The sequence below is a fragment of the Balaenoptera ricei genome, chromosome 5 (genome assembly GCF_028023285.1).
Source record: "Balaenoptera ricei isolate mBalRic1 chromosome 5, mBalRic1.hap2, whole genome shotgun sequence".
NCBI lineage: Eukaryota > Metazoa > Chordata > Mammalia > Artiodactyla > Balaenopteridae > Balaenoptera > Balaenoptera ricei.
Genome location: NC_082643.1, coordinates 5,144,354 through 5,165,331, shown reverse-complemented (window position 1 = coordinate 5,165,331; position 20,978 = coordinate 5,144,354). Strand labels below are relative to the sequence as shown.

The following is a 20,978-nucleotide window of genomic DNA, read 5'->3' as shown; positions in this document are numbered from 1 at the left end:
CAGAACACTCTGACATAAATCACAGAAATAATTTTTTGGATCCATCTCCCAAAGTAAAGGAAATAAAAACAAAAATAAACATATGGGACCTATTTAAACTTAAAAGCTTTTGCACAGCAAAGGAAACCATCCACAAAACCAAAAGACAACATACTGAATGGAAGAAGATATTTTCAAATGATATGACTAATAAGGGATTAATATCCACCATATATAAACAGCTCATACAACTCAATATCAAAAAAAAAAAAAAACAAAAACAGAAAGAAAGAAAGAAACAACCAGATTAAAAAATGGGCAGAGGAACTGAATACATGTTTTTCCAAAGAGGAAATGAAGATGGCAAACAAGCACATTAAAAGATGCTCAGCATCACTAATCATCAGGAAAATGCAAATCAAAACCACAATTTGATATCACCTCATACCTGTCAGAATGGCTACCATCAAAAAGAACACAAATAACAAATGTTGGCGAGGATATGGAGAAAATGAAACCCTCCTACACTGTTGGTGGGGATGTAAATTGGTGTAACCACTGTGAAAAACAGTATGAAGGTTTCTCAAAAAGCTAAAAATAGAACTACCATACAACACAGCAATTCCACTCCTGGGTATATGTCCAAAAAAAACCCCCAAAACCAAAAAACTTTAATTCAAAGAAATACATGCACCCTAATGTTCATAGCAGCATTATTTACAGTTGCCAAGATATGGAAGCACCTTAAATGTCCATCAACAGATGAATGGATAAAGAAGTTGATTGATTATATATATATATATATATATATATATATATATATATATATATATATAAAGATATTACATCTTCATATATATAGTACATTATATACATATATATATACACACATACATACAATGAAATACAACTCAATCATAAAAAGAATGAAATATTGCCATTTGAAGCAATAGAGGGCATTGTGCTAAGTGAAATAACACAGACAGAAAAAGACAATTACTATATGATATCACTTATATGTGGAATCTAAAAATATAACAAACTAGTGAATATAACCAAAAAGAAGCAGACTTACAGATATAAAGAACAAACTAGTGGTTACCAGTGGGGAGGGGGGCAGAGGCATTTTAAGGGTGAGAGAGTGGGAGGCACAAACTACTGGGTGTAAGATAGGCTTAAGGGTGTATTGTACAACACGGGGAATAGAACCAGTATTTTGTAATGATAGTAAATGCAAAGTAACCTTTAAAATTATATAAAAAATAAAATAATAAGTAACCATTCTTCATTTTAAAATACTTCATTATTTACTGACAATGCTCATTTGATTGTTCTGGCGTCTACTCAAGAACATGAACAATATTTGCGTGGCCTGCTCTCTGTCCTTATCTACACCTCTATTCATTTGTATTTTATTTTTCCTACATCCTTATGAAAATTTTCTCAAGTTTTCTCTCAGGACCTCTCATTAGATTTTTGCATTACCTAGTCTGCTCTTATTGCCTTAAATACACAGTTGACCCTTGACCAACACAGGAGTTAATCTGTGTAAAATTTATAGCTGGCACCTGAATCGTACCCACAGTTCCTCTGCATCTGTGGATTCAAACAACCACGGGTTGTGTAGTATTTACTACTGAAAACTATCCATGTATATGTGGACCCTCAAAGCGCAAACCCGGGTTACTCAAGAGTCAATTGTAATTTTTAATTCTGCTAATGCTATTTTGCTATTTTGTCTTCATTGTGATCTTTTCTTTCCAAGAGCCTATCCCTTTGAATCTCATTCAGTTTTACTTTTATTTCACCTTTAAATCCATTCAAAAATACTTTACTCTTCTCACAGCCTTTCATTCTCCTTCGTAGATTTAATATTATTTTGAATTTCACTGACCACCTAAACAGTGACATTTTTTTTCTCTAGAAATAGCTTCAAATGTATATTTATTTTTTGGAGGGTATCTTTCCTCTTTGTTTATAGACTATTTTCAAAATCCGGTGTTGGTTTGTTTTGCTGTTGGTCTCGTTCTTCAACATGCTCTTCATAATCCAGGCGTCTGTCCTGTGCAGTGAACACTGGCTAGTCGTTAATTCCTACTCGCAGAGAAATAGGTGTATATATTGATGTCCATGCCTCGAATCCTATCTGAGTTTGCCAGGCATTATTCTAACTTTTGTAAGCCATTCCATCTCCAAGGATTCAGTGCACACTTAATACTCCTCTCTCTAAATTCCCAGTTGTTGTCTTTTAAATGTACATTCCATAAATGGATCCAAAAAGATGAGTAGAGAGCAAAGGGAAGAATAGTTTCAACATTTAGGCTGCCCTAAAGGCATCTCACCCTGCCTATATTCTGTTTAGTGCAGATTCTTGACCTCCTACTTAAAGGACGAAGAGAGGGAAGGAAACCAATTGCTTATTTTATTAAAAAAAACATAAATTGTCCACTGATGTTTTTTCTTGTCAAGCTCAATCAGTGTTATAGTTAGTGGATAATCCCTCTATACTCTGCCAGCAAATTGCTTATCGTCTGAGTTTTGGTTTAGATATCGTTATTTTCACATATTTTAGTAGATGGAGGAAGCTGCTAATCAAATATGTTTCTAGCTACAAGTCTTTATATTTCCCCATTTCTTTACAAATGGCATTTCTGCAGGTGAAAATATGCCTTAAATGTGCACATTAATTATAAAGATTCATTCTTGTTTCAGAAATGCACTTCCTGGCAGCCCTCTTGGATGACTTGGCCTCGCAGATTTCTGTTTCTATAAAATCAAATGTTCTCTAGAAAGCATTGTAGCTGGTCCTCTGTAAATGTGAGGGTGACCCTTAGAAAAAGCCTTATATAGCTCTAACTGAGTATTTTTAATAAAGACATGCTTTAACATAGCTATTCAGGTCCCAGAAGCCTCTGTGGCATTCTAGTGGCCCAAAAGGATTAACATGCCTCCATGATTCCCTTCTAGTGACGTTTAGTATATTTAGCCTGAAAAGCTAATCAATCATGCCTTATGAGATATGTCATTTAAAAAGTAGTTTGGCTAAGAATATAATTCAATATATTTAAGTGAATCAAAGTTGTGAGAATGATTAAAATGGAAATTGTCTAGAAGGAGGATGTAGCTAGTTAAGTACCATGGGGTTAGTTATGCATATAGATAGATCAACAGTGTTGTTATAGGGAAAATACATCATTGCAATTTACATGCATCAGAATATTTAAAGGAACTGGAAATACCAGTTAGGGAAAATCACCTAAAATAAGCGAACTAAAAGGAGATATATGGAATCTGAGCTGAACATCAAATGAGATTCATCTGAAGAGTAGGTGAGAAAATTATTTGAAATTCAACAATTTTAGAGCCAAGAAGAGCCTGGAAAGCAATATTCTAAAAAGACTTAGATGACCTGACTATTCATTTTTGAATGAAATCCATGTTGTTAATTAATAGTGACAAATGTTGAATAGGATTTGTCATTAAAACAAATAGATACAAAAGATTTTTACAAGAGTAGAAGACTTTTGTTAAGGAAATGTTTGCATTTGCATTTAATTTCCCAGCTGTGTTTTCACATCAGTGAGAGGATGAAAAAAAAGTAATATTAACATTTCTGGGAACTAATCTCAGGCACCCACATAATCCTTAAAACAACGCAGTAGAAGCTTGGCAAGTTATTCCAGAGATATGAAAGAAAAAGACAGCTTCAAGTATTTTTTTCATGTATATTTGCATTCACATTATGTATAAGATGTTACCACACTCTAATTATAATTTAATTCACCAGATATCCTTTGTGCCTTTTTAAAAATTCAATTACTTTGACCCCTGGCTCACCAGTATAATGATACCTGATTATGTTTCTTAAGACTCTTTGCAAACTGTTTTAAAATTCACTCACTATTTTTTGTATAATCTTTACCAAAGGGAGAGTTTGAAAATTTTCTATTAAGGAGCTTTATTCCAAAGATAAGCTTGTCTGTATGGGATGGTGTTTTTAATTTTTTTTCCTCACTTTATTTTTCTGGCACAATGTATTTTAATCCTACTCCACAAGGCGATAGTCTTCAAAATGTGATTCTGGGAGACCGTGCCTTACAAGAAAAGCTCAGAGGTGATTACAGGGTGTGAGGGAAAAACCTGGCATGTGGGACTTGGACTTCCACTTCCTAACTCAGCATAAGCAGCTCAGATTTTAACCATTAAAGTTCCAGAGTTTTATTTTTGATGTCACTACAGATGAAGGTTTGTCTATGAATTACTGGTGTCAGTATTTCCCAAATGCAAACTGGATTTCTAGTGGCTTCCAAAGGTATTTCAAAGAGTGTGGACTCAACTACTCCTTTTTAAAGCAAAACTATAGTAACTAATTTGAATAGCAAGTAAACATCTGTGTCAGTGACAGTAAAATAAGCATATAGGGATACAGATCTCCCTTCAAATTTTTACTTGGTAGAATATAGCTGCCGTAGTGCTAATGCTTTAATGTGCTTTTATTTATAGATGCATATTGTATAATTTACACCTTAAGAACCATAATTTAGAGATGGGGAATATAGGAAATACTAACTTTGAGATGAAACATTTAATGAGGAACATAAAAATGATAATAATTCTTCAAATTTCCCCAAGATGCTGCTCATAAATTGGTAAAAGACATTAATCTAAATGAATTCCTTACTGAGTATATAAAGATATCTCTAAGACTTCAAATATTGTTGATAATAAAATAAAAATGTGGTGAAGAATATTTTCAATTTCCCTTTTCAGTTATGGAATTATAGATCAGTCAAATCTACTATACTTAAAGAAAAGTGTTTTAAAACAACTGCAAGAATTTTCCAAAATTTGTATCATTTTTTATAAATAAGATATGGCAATTATTTTAATAGTATACCAGTTGATTTTTAAAAGCACAATATGCAGTGATTTCAAATATCAGGTAATAAATGTCTATTTTTCTCTGCTAGATGTCATAACACATAATAAAAGTCTGTAATACTTGGAATTAATATTTCCCAGATCAAATTGATATAACACATACTTTGTATTACATTCATCAAATAAATTATTTTAAAAATGTTTTCAGTAACTATGTAACCTATTAAATGGGAAAAATTGATGTCTTTACATATGTAATTATATAATTGGTTACTTCTACCTATACAGAAATATAATAAGCATATTTTTCTTATAATTACATCCTTATCAGGAAATAATTTAACAAAATGCCAAACAATAAATACATTTTGCTTATAATAAAAAACACACTTTTAAACTTCATGTTAAATTAAGATAAAATAATTACATAATTTTATATAAAAATCATTTTTAACAGCCCACATATCACATATCACAAGAAATACATTCATTCCCTTAAGTGGACTCCCTTTGCACAATTCTAAGAATCTTAGAACCCAATTCTCTGAAGAGGTCAATCTTGTTTACTTGACCCTATGGGTGGTTTTGAGGTGGAGATAATGGAAAATGTATTCATTTACACATTTACGCAAGAGGTATGCTTTTGATGTTATGTCTGTCTACTTTGAGGCTCTGTCCACTGGGGCATAAACCAGAGTGGGTAAGGCCTGCTGTCACACGAAACTCTACATGAACAAATGCAAGTCACTGCCCTAAAGTCAGTAATAGTTTCTCATAATGAAGAGGAAATGATTGCCTTTCCGATTGAAACACTCAGCTGTAGGAGCTCCACGATTTGACTCAACACAGTTTAAATATTTGTTTAGGAAATGAAATCTCTAAAGAAAACATGACCTGCAAATTTCCATTAATAAAAAGGCCATTTAACTTCTCAGTGTGAAAAATGGACATTCAGGTCATGCCACTACATTCGTGTCTTAACCAAGCATCAAAAATTCTACTAAAGGCAATTTTCCAAAACAAAAGGAAAGTCTGTTCCAAAAAAGTGAATTTCAATGTCAGATAAAAATGAAAACAATATTCGCAGTTTTAACCAGGTAGTTTTTCTCCATTCTAGCCATAAAAATGTTCAAATCATTTTGAAGTCTGTACTGAAACTGCTACACAGATATTTTCATCTAACTTCTTCTGTCTATCCTTAATGCTATGACCTGAATAAAATCAGAATTATCTCCTTTCTAGACGAGCAATAAACTCCTCATTCGCTCATTCAGTTAACAAAGATTGTATATCAATCACGTGGCACTGAGGACAAAAAAGTAAATAAAATACATAGTCTCAAAGAGCTTCCATTATCTTGGGAGGGGGTGAGAAAGAAAGAGTGTCATTAGGAGATTAACAGACATTGTGTTATGTACAAACCTGATAAGAATTTTGGCTTTGATTCCAAATGTGGTAAGAAGCCAGTTATTTACTTTTTAATGGATTTTTTCTGATGGCTGAGTAGAGAAGTCTACTGAATAAGAGAGGTAAAGTTTGGAAGTGATGGACTGAAAGGTAGTTTTGGCTCTGGTCCAGGCTGGAGATTATTCAGATACATATTTCATAATATATTTCATAGAGCATATCTTTCGATCAGGTATAGAGTGGATGAGAAAGGAAAATCAAGGATGACTCAGAATTTTTCTCAGAACACTTGGATCCATGGGTTATTGCTTCCCTAGATGGGGGAAGACTATAGGAGGAGCGAATTTGGTGTATGTTATGTTTAGGTACCTATAGACATTCAAGTAGAAACGTTCAGTTGCCACTCAGAAGAGAGAATGACATTGGAAGTACAAATAGGTGGTACTTTAGACCATGAGGAGTGAGTAGCTCACATATTAGGAGAGTGAGGAGCTAGATATTAGGGTGAATATTCTGCACCCTACTATCTAAGTCAGGAAGGTGAAACAGCCAGCAAAAAAGGTGAGAACAAGTAGCCAGTGAAACTGGAATCAAAAAAAAAAAAAAAAAAACAATTACAAAACGTGTTATTTGAGAAGCCAAATGAAGAGACTATTTCAATAAGGAGAGAAGGATCAACTTATCAAATATTTGGGCACCAGACAAAAGGATTTTGACTGGTCTTATATCATCTCTTTCCCATAATTCAGCCTAATGCCCTTCCTGACTTCGGTCTCTATTTGCAGATGGAGGGAGAAACCTACATACATGTTAAATGTCTCACAAGTGTTAGGTTCTCAGCGCATTTTTTTCCCTTTTCTCCACCATCCTACTCCCTAAAATATTTGTTTCTCATGGTAGCAATTCTGGCTGTATTCATAATATAGCTACATTAAGTATTTTAAATAATAAAAAATTATTAGTTGTTTAAACATTTTATGTAGTCTGTTTTACTTTGAAATATTGTTACTATATAATTAGTCAGACCAGTAAATCTATTATATTAGCTTCAAACCTAGAATGAAAAAGATATATTTAAATTGACATTGAAATTATGAGTCTTATACCTACTACACATTGGATAGAGAAAATAACCTCAGGCCTTTTTTGCCAAAAAAAAAAAAAAAAAAGTCGCAACTCTTCTACTAAAATAAAGCTGCATCTTTTTGCCTCTATAATCAAACTCTATTTCTCCCTGGGCAGAAAGTATGGCTTGTCTGTAAAACAATTACATACTAGAGCTGATATTTTTATTTCCCTGTTTCTAGAAGAGACTGGTTAGTATGTAAAGGTGACCTTGAAATAACTACAAAACTAAGCAGATGACACAGTCAGGCTGAGGGCAGGAAGCGAGAATCCAGTCAAGAGCACAGCAAATCCTGCGGACAGAGTGAGAATTCATTACAGGAGGCAGGCGAGTGGATTAGAAGATTTGTTAAAGGATTAGGAGATTTGAATCCCATGTTTTTTCTTTTCCCTTTTTATTCCTCACCATAGCCCTCATTGTGTATATTGTTTATGAAATGTTTTATGTCTGAACATTAAGTAGAGAACGAATGTGGAAATAAGTAAGATGGAGTTCCCTTTTTAGCTGAGAAAACAGGACTCAGAATGTAAAGTTCTTACGTTGCGTTCTGGTTCTGAGTAAATTGAATAAGGATTTCAGGTTGTGATTTACATCTCCTTTGTGTGAGAATGTGTCATGTGGTGACCTCAGACCATTTCACACACTTTAGTGAATGTGTGCCTGCCGCCTGGGTCCCCCCTTTGGATGGGAAGCTCCTAAAACAGATTTTCCCAAAGAATGTTTTGGGAATAGAGGCAATTTTTGAAAGTAGGAATGCAAGTGACCGACCAATAGGAAGCACTCTTCATCCCACTAGTCAATAGAGAAAGAAAATGTGAAATGGTGAAATTGTTTTAAATATTTACAAATACAATAGGTTGAAAAAAGTGGCAACACAATCCCACAGGATTATGGATAAAAGTTATCTCTTGGGAGTGTAAAAGGACATATTTTTGGGGAGCAATCTAGCATTAAAATTCAAAAAGTTAAAATGCATACCCTTTAATAAACATTCCAGGTCTAAGTACAGAAAATGTAAAATAATACAAACTGCACCAAGAGTGAACTAGTTAAATAAAGTATACAAAAAACAAAAGTTATCATAAATGAAAATGCATTTACATGAAATTATGCCTATTTTTGTAATGTTAGGAGAAAAAGTAAACTATGAAACACAATGGAGAGAATAACATAAGTAATGGAAAATTTTAAACATCTGTGGAGATAGATGTAGGGAAGTGTGTGTGTGTGTTGTTTTTTTAAATGGATAATCAAATGTTTTCATCACTGTTTTTGTGGGATTTCAGGTGATAATTACTCTTTCATTCTTTTTATAAGGCGGGCATTATTTTTACACTTGGATAGAATTTATCAGGTGTTTTCTAATATAATTTAAGGGTATTCTGTAAAAGAAAACATTGAAAGTTATGGTGAATATTAGCTTTTCAAAGTAATGTCACAGAGCAAAGAAACACATTTGACCTTGTATTACCTAACTTTTCCTTAAAGTAGTTACCCAGGAAATGCCAGTGACAAGAACCAGTGATACTGCATGTGGTCTGAGAAACTCTCTATGAAGCTTTCACACTTCAACTCTTTGTGCAAGGACACCTCCACACACCCAGGCAGAACTCCTAATAATGTGTACATGGGTAAAATACATTTGGTTGCTTTGGGTTTTTTCCCTCACATTATTAATTATTAGTATTCATAATTTACTGTTCAATTATTTCTCATTTACAACAATTTGACCAGAAAGATGTACTCCTTTAAACCACATAGTTGTGGAGGGCAAGTTTGGACTTATTCCCTGGGTTCATTAAGTATGCATAACACTACTGAACACTTGTTCATTTGGACCTGGGAACTGTGTATGATTTGCAAATGACCATATTTTCCGAGTGTCTTCATATCAGGCAGCCACTTTGCAAATCAATGTTTTCAAAGCCCCTCAGTCTTGATTTAATTCTGTGGTAAGGCATCTATTGTCTTTGTGAGTCTGTAAGGTTTCTTGCAGTCACTACTAGGAAGGTGGACCTAATGGTCAAATGAATTTAAGAATGTTTACCAGCACTTATTTTTTTCTACATAACAGCAGGTCTTGGTCCTATATTTATTACTTTAAAAAAATACTTTTATGGAAGTATAATTTGTATACTTACAATTCAATTCACCTATTTCAAGTGTATAATTCATTAGTTTTTTAGTATATACACAGAGCTGTGAAACCTACATCACAATCGATTTTAGAACATTTCTAAAATCCCCAAAGAAATCCCATACCCCTTAGTAGTTGCTCCACATCTACCTCAACCTTCTCTATAATATCAAAAAGAAGCATTGAAAACCACTGTTTCTTTTTCCTGATCTTAGGAGGACAGCCTTAAGTCTTTCAAATGAAGCATGCTGTTAGCTGCTAGATTTTCACAGATATCCTTTATCACGGTTAGGAATTTACCCTCTAACTTCCAGAAATTGAGTATTTTTATCACAAAGACTTTCGGAATATATCAGATACTTTTTCTGCATCTATTCAAATGATCGTGTATTTTTTTCTTTATTCTACTCATATGGTGTATGGCATTAATGGATTTTCAGGTGTTGAACCAGTCTTAGGTTTATAAGATAAATTCCACTTGGTCATAATGAACAGTCCTCTTTATATATTGCTGAATTGGGTTTGCTTGTATTTTGTTGAGAATTTTTGCATCCGCATTCATAAAAGATACTGTTATGTGCTTTTCTTTTTCGTGTTGCTTTTATCTAATGTTGACGTTAGGAAAATATTGACTTTATAGAATGACTTGGGAAGAAAACTGGTCATTTTGGACATGATATTTTAGCAAACCTGAATACTGATTCCCCTACTCTAGAACTTCTTCTTGTTGTTTGCATTTTTGCTTATGATTTGTTTAGTAATTTGGCCATAATATTTCAGTGAAGTCTATTTTCTCTGCAGAAAATGTTCAGCCTCTGATGTTGCAACTCAAAGGACTTATCTTGGGCATACACACATTCACCCTGGACCCCTCCACGCAGGCATGTCGGTGGTTATATTTGGTTTCTCTTTGACTGTCTCCTTGTTCAGCTTCTAACTGGTCTGCATCTGTTGACATCCCATCCAGTTGGTACTATCCACTGTTAGCGGATAGTTCTATTGTTTGATGACACTCTGGAGCAATCATTATTCCACAGTTTGATCCAATTAAATTCGGTAATTATGCAACAGTAATTTTGATGCATTATTTGAGGCTTGCTCCCATCCTAGGAGGGCTCTTTTTAGCTATTTCTTTCCCTGTCCTCTCTGTTAAACGTCTAGATTGTACACAGTTTCATGTGTTGTTATCATGAACTACCAGCCTCATTTTAACTGTTCGCCACAAAAATTTCCACTGTTTTCAGCAGTCCCCTTAGGCTTGAACTTCCCCACAATCTGTTCCAAAGAATGTTAGTCCTGTTAGGGTGTGCTGTGAAGATCTTTTTTCCTTATGGCCTGCCTCTCCCCTTGGGCAGAATTTCTACGCCACGGTTCTGGACCTTGTGGTGAGAATAGCAACCCATTTCTCTCTGTGTGATACTTCTGTTCTATAAGAGGTATATTGAGTAAGCATTGTTGCCTCTAGTCTTCTTGTCTTGACTCTTCTGGGTAAGTAGGAATGAGTACCATTGAGCCCAGTGTTCACGCAGCTTACAAGTGGGCACTGGGTAAAAGAAGGAACCCCAGACTTCTCATCAGTGCTTGCCTGGAAAAGAGCCTCCATAATACGGAACTGAAGGAGAGGAGAAATGATGGAAATCTCTATTTCCCAGGAAGCAACTGTACCTCTGGACTTGTCTTTGGGGAAGGAGGGATCACCCTTTCTTTCTGCATACGCCTAGCTTCCATCTTGATGAGGTCAGGGAAGAGGAGCAGGTCTTGGCTCAAAAGCCACAGATTCTGTTTTTACTAAGATTTAGTAGCTCTTCTAAAATGAATGTGTCCCCATTTGCTATATGCTCTTAGGACAATTCCCAAATGTTATATATATACATATTTAAACAATGTTTACCAGTTATGATTATTTTGCTAAGTAGGGGTGTAGAATTCTCACACTCTTACTCCTGAAGTGCTTTCCTTACAGTATTTTTTTTCTTTTTTTTGTTTTATTTTTGTATTTTTTTGTATTTTTTGTTTTTTGTTTCTTGCAGCATTTTTGAAAATTAATTAGGAAAACACAGAAAGAAAGGAAGTAAATATGTTTCATAATTTTTGTATTTTTGTAATATGAATTTATCTTAAAGTTATAATAACACAGAAATAAAGTTCAATATTTCTCTGGAGAAGATTGATATAAATGAATACAGTATTCAGTTTTCTAACTATCAGCTAATTTAACAAACTATTCATTTAAGAATAAAGCTACAAACACACAGATTTACATCTTACAGCTATTTTATTGAAGAAATTATTATGGATATCTGTTACTTATGCCATCCATTATCTATGTATTCTTCTAGTTCCAAAATCCATATGTTCTATTAGGGTTCTCAAACTTGAGCAGGCATCAGAATCACCTGGACAGCTTGTTGAAAATCAGATCTCTAGTTCTCACCATTAGAGTTCCTGATTGAGCAGAAGTGAGTTGTGGCTAAGAATTTGCATTTCTCAGACAAACTGAGAACCACTGTTCCAGGGAACTGCTCTTTTGCCCACTCTTAGTCTCTGGGGCATATAATAACTCAGGTCTGAGAATCACATTCTTCCTCCACAGTGATGGAACATGACTTGGTAAGGACCAATGACGCTTGAGGTTTTGTCTGTGTCTTTGTTATTTGGTCTTTGGTGATTTATTTTGCACCCTTGGGAGAAAGGCAAGGATTCTGAGGAATCCTCTAACACTAAGAATACCATTAGCCTGGAGCTACTGATATGGCCTGATAATGCAGATAATACAGCAAAAGCGAGAGCCATAAGATGGAATAAACCTGGTTTGATAACATGGTTTGGAACCTTTGAACAAGTAACATCTAAAGCCAGACCAGATGTAGTCCGGAACTGCCTTGTAGAAAGCACTTATTCCCAATTTTGTCCAAGCCATTTTGAGCTAGGTTTGCTATTTAACTGTACTGGTATGCTAATGTTCTTAACATAACCAAATAATTATCATTTATTCATATATTCTAAAAAATATATGACATAAAATTTTTTGAAATAAATAATATGGAAATGATCTCTACTCTGTCACTATTATTCCCTTTAAAAAACTTAATGCTGTTTTCTATTTCCTGTTCCACTCTAAAAGCTCAAGGATATATCAATAAAATATAATAAATTTTTACTTTTTGATTCAATATTATCATCATTTATAGCATATATATTTAAGAATTTACTGTATCTCTTATTGATTTCTTATTTTTTCTGAACACATATTCCGAGAAGACTTTTAAATAAATAGAAGCTAATATAGTTTAAATAATTCTGTTGATGATGCAATTAGATTATATTAAAAATAGTATGTGTTCTTCAAATTTATATTAATTTACCCATGTTTTTGGAATTGTGTATCAAATTGGATTTTTTAAAGTTTTACTGAAATCTGTTAAAAATGAAATGGGTATATGTAAAATAATAAAAGTTGCTTCAGGTCACTGAAATTGTTCAAGCTATGTTACGAAACACAGCAAGATATGTTGGAAGCAAAACAGTGGCAAATTTTTGTGACACATTAGATGATAAATAATCAATGTATACTGAATTTTTTAGATTTAAATGAAACTACAGCACTTATGATAAACTGCACTAAGAAAAAGTAAATTAGCAAATTATTAACATTATCTTACATCTGACGTTTCAAAAATATTCTGTATAATATTGTACACATTTTTATGTCAACTCAACATATGAAAAAATATATTTAGAAGAAGTATTCCTAATATATATTTCCATAGATCTCCAATCAGCGTGCCTGGTAGGCAAATAACAAGATGAACTGTTTTTTCTTTCTGTTTTACAATTCATCTCCCTTTCTCCAGTTGCTAAAAAATACATAATCATTAGAAATGGAGGAAGAAGTTAGACAACAAAGTCATAGTCACAGAAAGAAAACAAACATAAAATGATGGTATTTTTTATTTGGAAAATTTAAAAAATAACTTACATAATGACTTCATTTGGTGTAAGCAGAGACTGGAAAATCTTAGTCTCTAAATGATGCATATGGTATAAAAGAGATTTATGGGAACACCAATGATAAAATAGTTTTTCTTCTGACTCAAGACTCAACAGTTCTGTGAGTTTCATATTTTCATTGTTTTATTGGTTAATGCTTTTTAATAAACTGAAGTACAACTGTGCATTAAGGATGGAGCAGTGTTATTTTATAAACCATTGAGTGCAAACGTAAACTATCAAACAAGAACCTCTTATTTTAGGTAAATTCGAAGTAAAAGAAGAAATACAGTGCAGAAGCTTAAGCTTTAAGCTTAAGCTTTAAGGGGTCTGCAGTTTTCTGAAGTAGACAAAGGTGAAAAAAATGTAATAGAGAAGAGATCTAGACAGTTTACAGGTGAGACAAGATTTACAGTCTTTTCTTTGCCTCTGAATTTAGGAGGAGAACCTGGGTAATTTCTGGGCTGAAGTTTTAATGGAGATAGGAAATGTCTAACCTACCTTTACATGGCAGTAAGATGTGCTCACTTGAACTTTCTATAATCTGGAATTTTGTGGGCAGGTATTAGAGTTCTACAACTGATAAACTGTACCTTTACTAAACTTAGAAGATGTTTTGGTGGAGGAAATAAATATCTATTAATTCCTGATGCTTGTTCCTCTTTTTATATTTTTCTGTTTCAGTGTTATTAGGTTTAGATGCCAAGTATCAATGAAAAAAGGCATTGTCTAGAGAGCAAATTTTGTCAAAGATTTTTTATCTACTCCCTTTGTACTGTGGAACATATTCTCTTATTTTACTTCACCATTAAATGATGATTAGTAATGGTTGTTTTCCATTATGTTATAAAATTAAATTTACAAACTCAGGAGAACAAAATGTGTTAGCAAATTAAATGTTTTCATATATCACTATATTTGGCAGAATGATATTGAAATAACATTTTATGAGGAAACTTTGAAGTAAATTTTGGAATAGACATATTAAATTGTTTCATTTTCATTAATAAGCTGTGTTAATTTATATAGAAATATTATATGTAGTACATACTTCAATCTTTATTCTTTAAAATTTTTTATCCTATTGAGACATTTGTAGCATAATGAATGACGTAAAATTTTAAACTTTGATCATATTCTCTCCTTTCCAACTCATACATCTTTATATCTTCTAATAAATGTATCATAATAATTTTTACATTTTTAACGAAATAACTTAGTCATTAACTATATAAACATCATTTCTTAATAATGTGTATCATGTTTCTATAATAGTAATTTGACCAGGAAACCAGATTTAAAATTCTTTTCAGTACTATGTTGTTCTGACTTGTGAAAATTAAATTTCTTGCTAAAGAAGTGAAAAGTACAGGTAGCTATTATTAGCTAATTATAATCAATTTACTATTGTTATTATTTATTATTAGTAAGTGTAGTCAATTTTTCTAGAAAGGTATTTCTCTCTGAACAAATTAATTTATAGAAAGAAACATAAATTTATTTTTTGCTGAGATGATTTTTTGCTTAAATACATTAGAATAGGTATACAGTAAGATAATTTATATTATAGCACTAATTACAATCTGTATAAAAGTAATGTTAATTTAAGAATCGATGATCAATAACTGTGTGTGCAAATTTTTTACTATTATCTCATATCTCTTTTCAGTGAAAGATTGTCCTAATAACTGAGTGATGTTGGCAATGAGATGATTTCATTTTGCAAAGATTAATTTTGAGAACCTCGTTCAGAATCTAGGATTTGGACTGCTCTTGATGATATTAGTTTATTAATTTAAATAAGCTAGTTCATCCAGATTTATCTCTTTTAGGTAGTGATAATTGTGACGTTCCAAAAATTCATTAGATATACATTTTCTCATTTTAACTTTAAAATCACTTTTGTTAAAACAGTGGAAATATTTATAAACCATACTTAATCTACAAAAATATTATTTTAAATGATTAATACAGTCAGAAAAATAAAAGCAGAAAAGACACCTCAGTATTAGCAAATACCCTGTAATATCTCCTACTAATTTTCTTCTCTTTTTTACAGTAAGGGATATTTTATTTTATTTTTTGATATGTAAGAAGTGGGTTTATTTAGAGAGATACACATTTCATAGACAGAATGCAATCCATCTCAAAAGGTGAGAGCTGCCAGTAGGAGGTATTTTAGTGGAAAAAGCATTAGATTGACAATTGGACATTTAGTTTCTAATATTTTTCTAGTACTAATTATGTCTGCAAGCTGGAATAAGTCAATAACATATTTAGATATAAACTCCATTCTCAATAAAAAACTATGAAATGATGATAAATTATTTTGTTCCTAAAGTAAGATAATTTTATTAAATAACAAATGATGAAAAATAATAATGATCATATATTTTCTATGTATAAAATTAAATAATTATCATCTACTTCCACACAGCTGCTTATTGTGAGTTCTTTACACTTACTATAAGCTAATACATGCTCTCTTCTTAAACTACTGTATTTACCTAATGTTTTTTATAGATGTTGGCAGTTAAGTCTCCATAGGTGCCATAGAATAAGGCTTTTTGCTTCAAGCAGTGTTACCTGATCTCAGGGATGGTTTTGACCCTCAGGAAATGGAGGATAAGTCCATCAGATAGAGACCACCAGGAACAAACCTGAAGTCAAACAAATTTAGGTTTATTAACCTGTTGCAACAGGGAGAACATAGGAAAGTCAGAATACCCTGACAAAATAGACAGCCTGGGGGCTTAAACAATAGAAATGTATTTTCTCACAGTTCCAGAGGCTAGAAATCCAAGATCAAGGTGCAGGTCTGTATGGTTCCTTTTGGGTCTCTTTCCTTGTCTGCAGATGGCTACCTCTCACTGTGTCCTCACACAGTTGTCACTCTGTTTACATTCATCCTGGTGTCTCTTTGTGTAAGGACACCAAGTTATATTGGATCAGGGCCCCTCCTTAATGGCCTCATTTCACCATATTTACACCCTTTAAAAGCCCTATCTCCAAATAAACTTACATTTTGAGGTCCTGGGGTTTAGGGCTTCAGCATATGCAGTGAGGATGCAATTTTAGCAAGCAAGGAAATAAACAAAAAAGAAAAAACAAAAAACAAAAAAAAACAAAAACAGCAAATTTGAAGATAGGGCAATTGAAATCAGTCTTTGGAGGAAAAAAAAAAAAATTAAAAGAATGAAGACAAATGAACAGAGCCTAAGGTACCAAGAAACATACCAAAATAGGAATTATGGGAATTGCAGAAAGAGAAGAGAAAGAGAAAAGGAGCAGAAAATATATTTAAAGAAATAATGTCTGAAAACTTCCCAAATTTGAAGAAATATATGAATTTGCATATCCAAGAAGCTGAATGAACTCCAAGCAAGGTACAACAAAGAGATCTACAGCAAAATACATTATAATCAAACCTGTGAAAGACAGAGAGAGAGAATCTTTAAAAAGTGCAAGAAAAGAAGTTACTCATCATGTACAGAGGTTTCTCATCAGCCGATTCCTCATCAGAAAGTATGGCGGCAGTAGGATGATACATCTAAGTGCTCAAGAAGAGAAACCCTATAAAATAGGAATTCTATAAGAGGCAAAGCTATCATTCAAAAATGAGGGAAAAATTAAGAGATTCCCAGATAAACAAAAGCTGTGACCATTTGGTGTCTGCTCCACAATAAATGATAAAGGGACTCCTGGGAAAGATAAATTAATATTTATTTATTCATAAATAAATATAAAAAGTAGAATTATTTTATTTTTCGTGTCTAACTATTCTTTTAGTTTCCTAAATTATTTAAGAGACAAATGCATGAAACAATAAGTGTAAATCTATGTTACCAGATAGAGAATGTGTAAATATGCAATTTGTGACAATAAAAGCATAAAAGGGTGGGGGGAAAGACTTGGATAGGAATAGAGTTAATTTATGATATTGAAACTAAGTTGGTATCAATCCAAATTGATTGTTATAAATGTAAGATATTCTTTGTAATCACCAATGTAACCATTAACAGAATATATTTTAGAAAACACACCAAAGAGAATGAACAGGGGTCAAAATAATTCACAGCAAAAACTGAACTAAAAACAAGAAAGAAAGTAATGGAAGAAATGAAGAATAAAAATGGTATAATAAATACAGAAAGCAATTAGTACTTTAGAAGCAGTCCTTCCTTATCAGTAATTACTTTAACTGAAAGTGGACTAAACTCTCAAAGGCAGAGATGATTGACAGAATGGATTAAAAAAACATAATCAACTCTGTGTTGTTTACAAGAGACTCACTGTAAATTCAATAACAAATAGTCTGAAAGTTAAAGAATGGAAAAAAATGTTTCATGTAAGTAGTAACCAAAAGAGAGCTGAAAGACTATACTAATATTAGACAAAATAGACTTTATGTTAAAACATGTCATGAGAGATAAGGAAGGGCATTATATACTAATGTGTCAATTAATCAAGAAGAAATAACAATTATAAATATATATATATATATATACACAATAAACCTCAAAATAGATGAAGCAAATACTGACAGAATTGATGACAACAGATGTCTACATCTGTCTACATCTACTGACAACAGATGTCTACAGTATTGTTGGAAACTCTACAATAATACAGTTGGAAACAGTATATTAGTTGAAGACATCAAATCTCAATGGAATAAAGCTAAAAATCAATAAAAGAAGGAAAACTAAATTCACAAATACATGAAAATTTTAAAATACACTCTGAAACAACAAATAGTTTAAAGAACAAATCACACTAGAGAATAAGAAAATATTTTGAGATGCCTGAAAGCAAAAACACAACATACCAAAAGCTGTAGTATGTAGTAAAAAAAAAGCACTCAGTGGGAAATTTATAGTTCTAAATATCTATACTTAAAAAGGAGAAAGGTCTGTAATTAATAACTTAACTGTACACCATAAGAAAGTAGGGACAGATGAGCAAACTATACCTAAAGCAAGAGAAGGAAGGCAGTAATAAAGATTGAAGAGATGAATGAAATAGAGAATAGCAAAACAATAGAGAGAATTAATGAAACCAAAAGTTGGTTCTTTGAAAAGATCAGTAAATTTAACAAAGTTTTATTTAAATTGACTAAGAAAAGATGAGAAAATGTGCAAACTAAAATAAGAAATGAAAATAGAGACATTACTACAAACTTTACATGGATGAAAAATACTACTGTAGAATACTAGGAGCCCTTGCTTGCCAACAAAGTAGATAATTTAAATGAAATGGACAAATTCCTAGAAATACACATATTACTAAAATTAGTCCAAGAGGAAATGGAAAATCCCAACAGATATATAATAAGAAAAGATATTGGCTCCATAATCATAAACCCCCAACAAAGAAATTCCAAGAACAGATGTGTTTACTGGTGAATTTTACCAAACATTAAAAGGAGAATTATCGCCAATCCTACTCAAACACTTACCAAAAATATAAGAGGAGGAACACGTCCTTACAGGTTCTATCAGGACAGCATTATCTGATGACGAAGCCAGATAAAAATGTCAAGAGGAAAGACAGCTATAGACCAAAGTCCTTTATGAATACTGACAGGAAAACTCTCAGTAAAATACTAGCAAACCAGATCCAGCATATTAAGATGATTATACACCATGACAAATGGGATTTATCTCAGGAATGCAAAGGTACTATATTCATTTGCTAGAGCTACCATAATGAAATATCACAGACTGGTTACTTAACAAATTCATGTTTTCACAGTTCTGGAGACAGGAAGTCCAAGGTCAAAGTGCCAGCAGATTTGGTTTCCTCTGAGGCCTTTCTTCTTGGACTTTTGCTATTCTTACAGGTTTTTTGATGTGGTTTTTCCTCTGTGCAGGTGCATACCTAGTGTCTCTCTGTGTACCCTAATTTCCTTTTCTTATAGGGACAGCAGTCAGATCGTATTGGGGTACACTTTAAAGGCTCTATCTCCAAATACAGTCCTATTCTGAAATAGTGGGGATAAAGTCTTCTAGATATAAACTTAGAGGAGACATAATTCAGCCCCAAACAGGTGATTCAACATAAGAAAATCAATCAATATAATACACCACATTAACAGAATGAAAGAAATAAAAAAACAAAACAATCTCCACATCTCAACAAATGTGAACAAAGCATTTGATAAAATTCAACATTCTTTCATGATAAAAATACTCACCAAACTAGGAATCAGTGGAGCTTCCTTTACATGATAAAGAGCATTTAAGAAAATTACATAGCTACAATCATATTCAATGGTGAAAATTGAACGCTTTCCCCCTAAGCTCATGAACAAGACAAAAATGCCCATTGTCACCACTGATATTTTGAGATACTATGAACTTATCTAGAAAAAGTTTTAAGGAATCACAAAAAATTACTAGAGCTAATTAACAAATTCAGCAAAATTGCGTGTTTAAAGATCAATACACAGAAATTAGATGTGTTCCCCTGCCCCATCAGTGAACAATCCAAGCAGTAAATTAAGAATATAATTCCATTTATGATATCATCTAAAAGAATAAAATATCTAGGAAATGATTTAACCAAAGATCTGAAAGACTTGTGCATTGAAAACTATAGAACAATGCCAAAAAAAATTAAAGACTTTAGTAAATGAAAAGACATCCCTTATTCTTGGATTGCAATTCCTATCATAATTCCAGTGCCCTTTTTTTTCTACTTTTCAGAAATAGAACTGTCCAAGTTCCCCCAATAGCAAAAACAGTTGAGAAAGAAAAACAGTGTGAGTCTTTAGAAGACTCACACTTCTCAGTTTCAAAAGTTTCACGAATCAAAATAGTGTGGTATTGACATAAGGATCAATATATGGACCAACACATTAAGATTAAAAGTCCTGAAATAAACCCAAACCTCTATGACCAATTCATTTTGGACAAGTGTGCTAAGACCATTCAATGGGGAAAAGAATCATGTCAACAAATGGTGCTGGGACAACTGGATAGGCACATGTGAAAGAATGAAGTTGGACAGTGTACCTCATTCTATACATAGAAATTGACTCAAAATGGGTCAATGGTCTAAACATAAGATCTAGAGTTCTAAAACTATTAGAAGAAAACATAAGGGGAAATCTTCATGGCACTGAATTTCACAATGTATTCTTTCATTTGACACACACACACACACAGAACCATGAGCAAAACAGAAAAAATAGATGTCTTTAAAAATTAAAAACTTTTATTCATCAAACAACATTGTTAAGAAGGTAAAAAGACAACCTATAGAAAGTGAGAAAATTTTTTCAAACGATGAATCTGATACAAGTTTTGCATCTAGAATATATAAATAACTCTTATGACTCAACAACAGAAAGACAAAAAAAAAAAACTATTAAAAATGGTCAAAGTACTTGAATAGACATTTACTCAAAGAACATATGAAAATGGCCAACAGCATATCAAAATATCTGCAGCATCA

At 32.6% G+C, this 20,978-nt stretch overlaps 1 protein-coding gene across 3 annotated transcripts in view; it reads left to right on the top strand.

Annotated features, from left to right (window-relative positions):
- Window positions 1–20,978, top strand: part of FSTL5 (follistatin like 5) — a 708,623-nt gene that overhangs the window by 373,385 nt on the left and 314,260 nt on the right. The gene's annotated exons all lie outside the window — the stretch shown is intronic.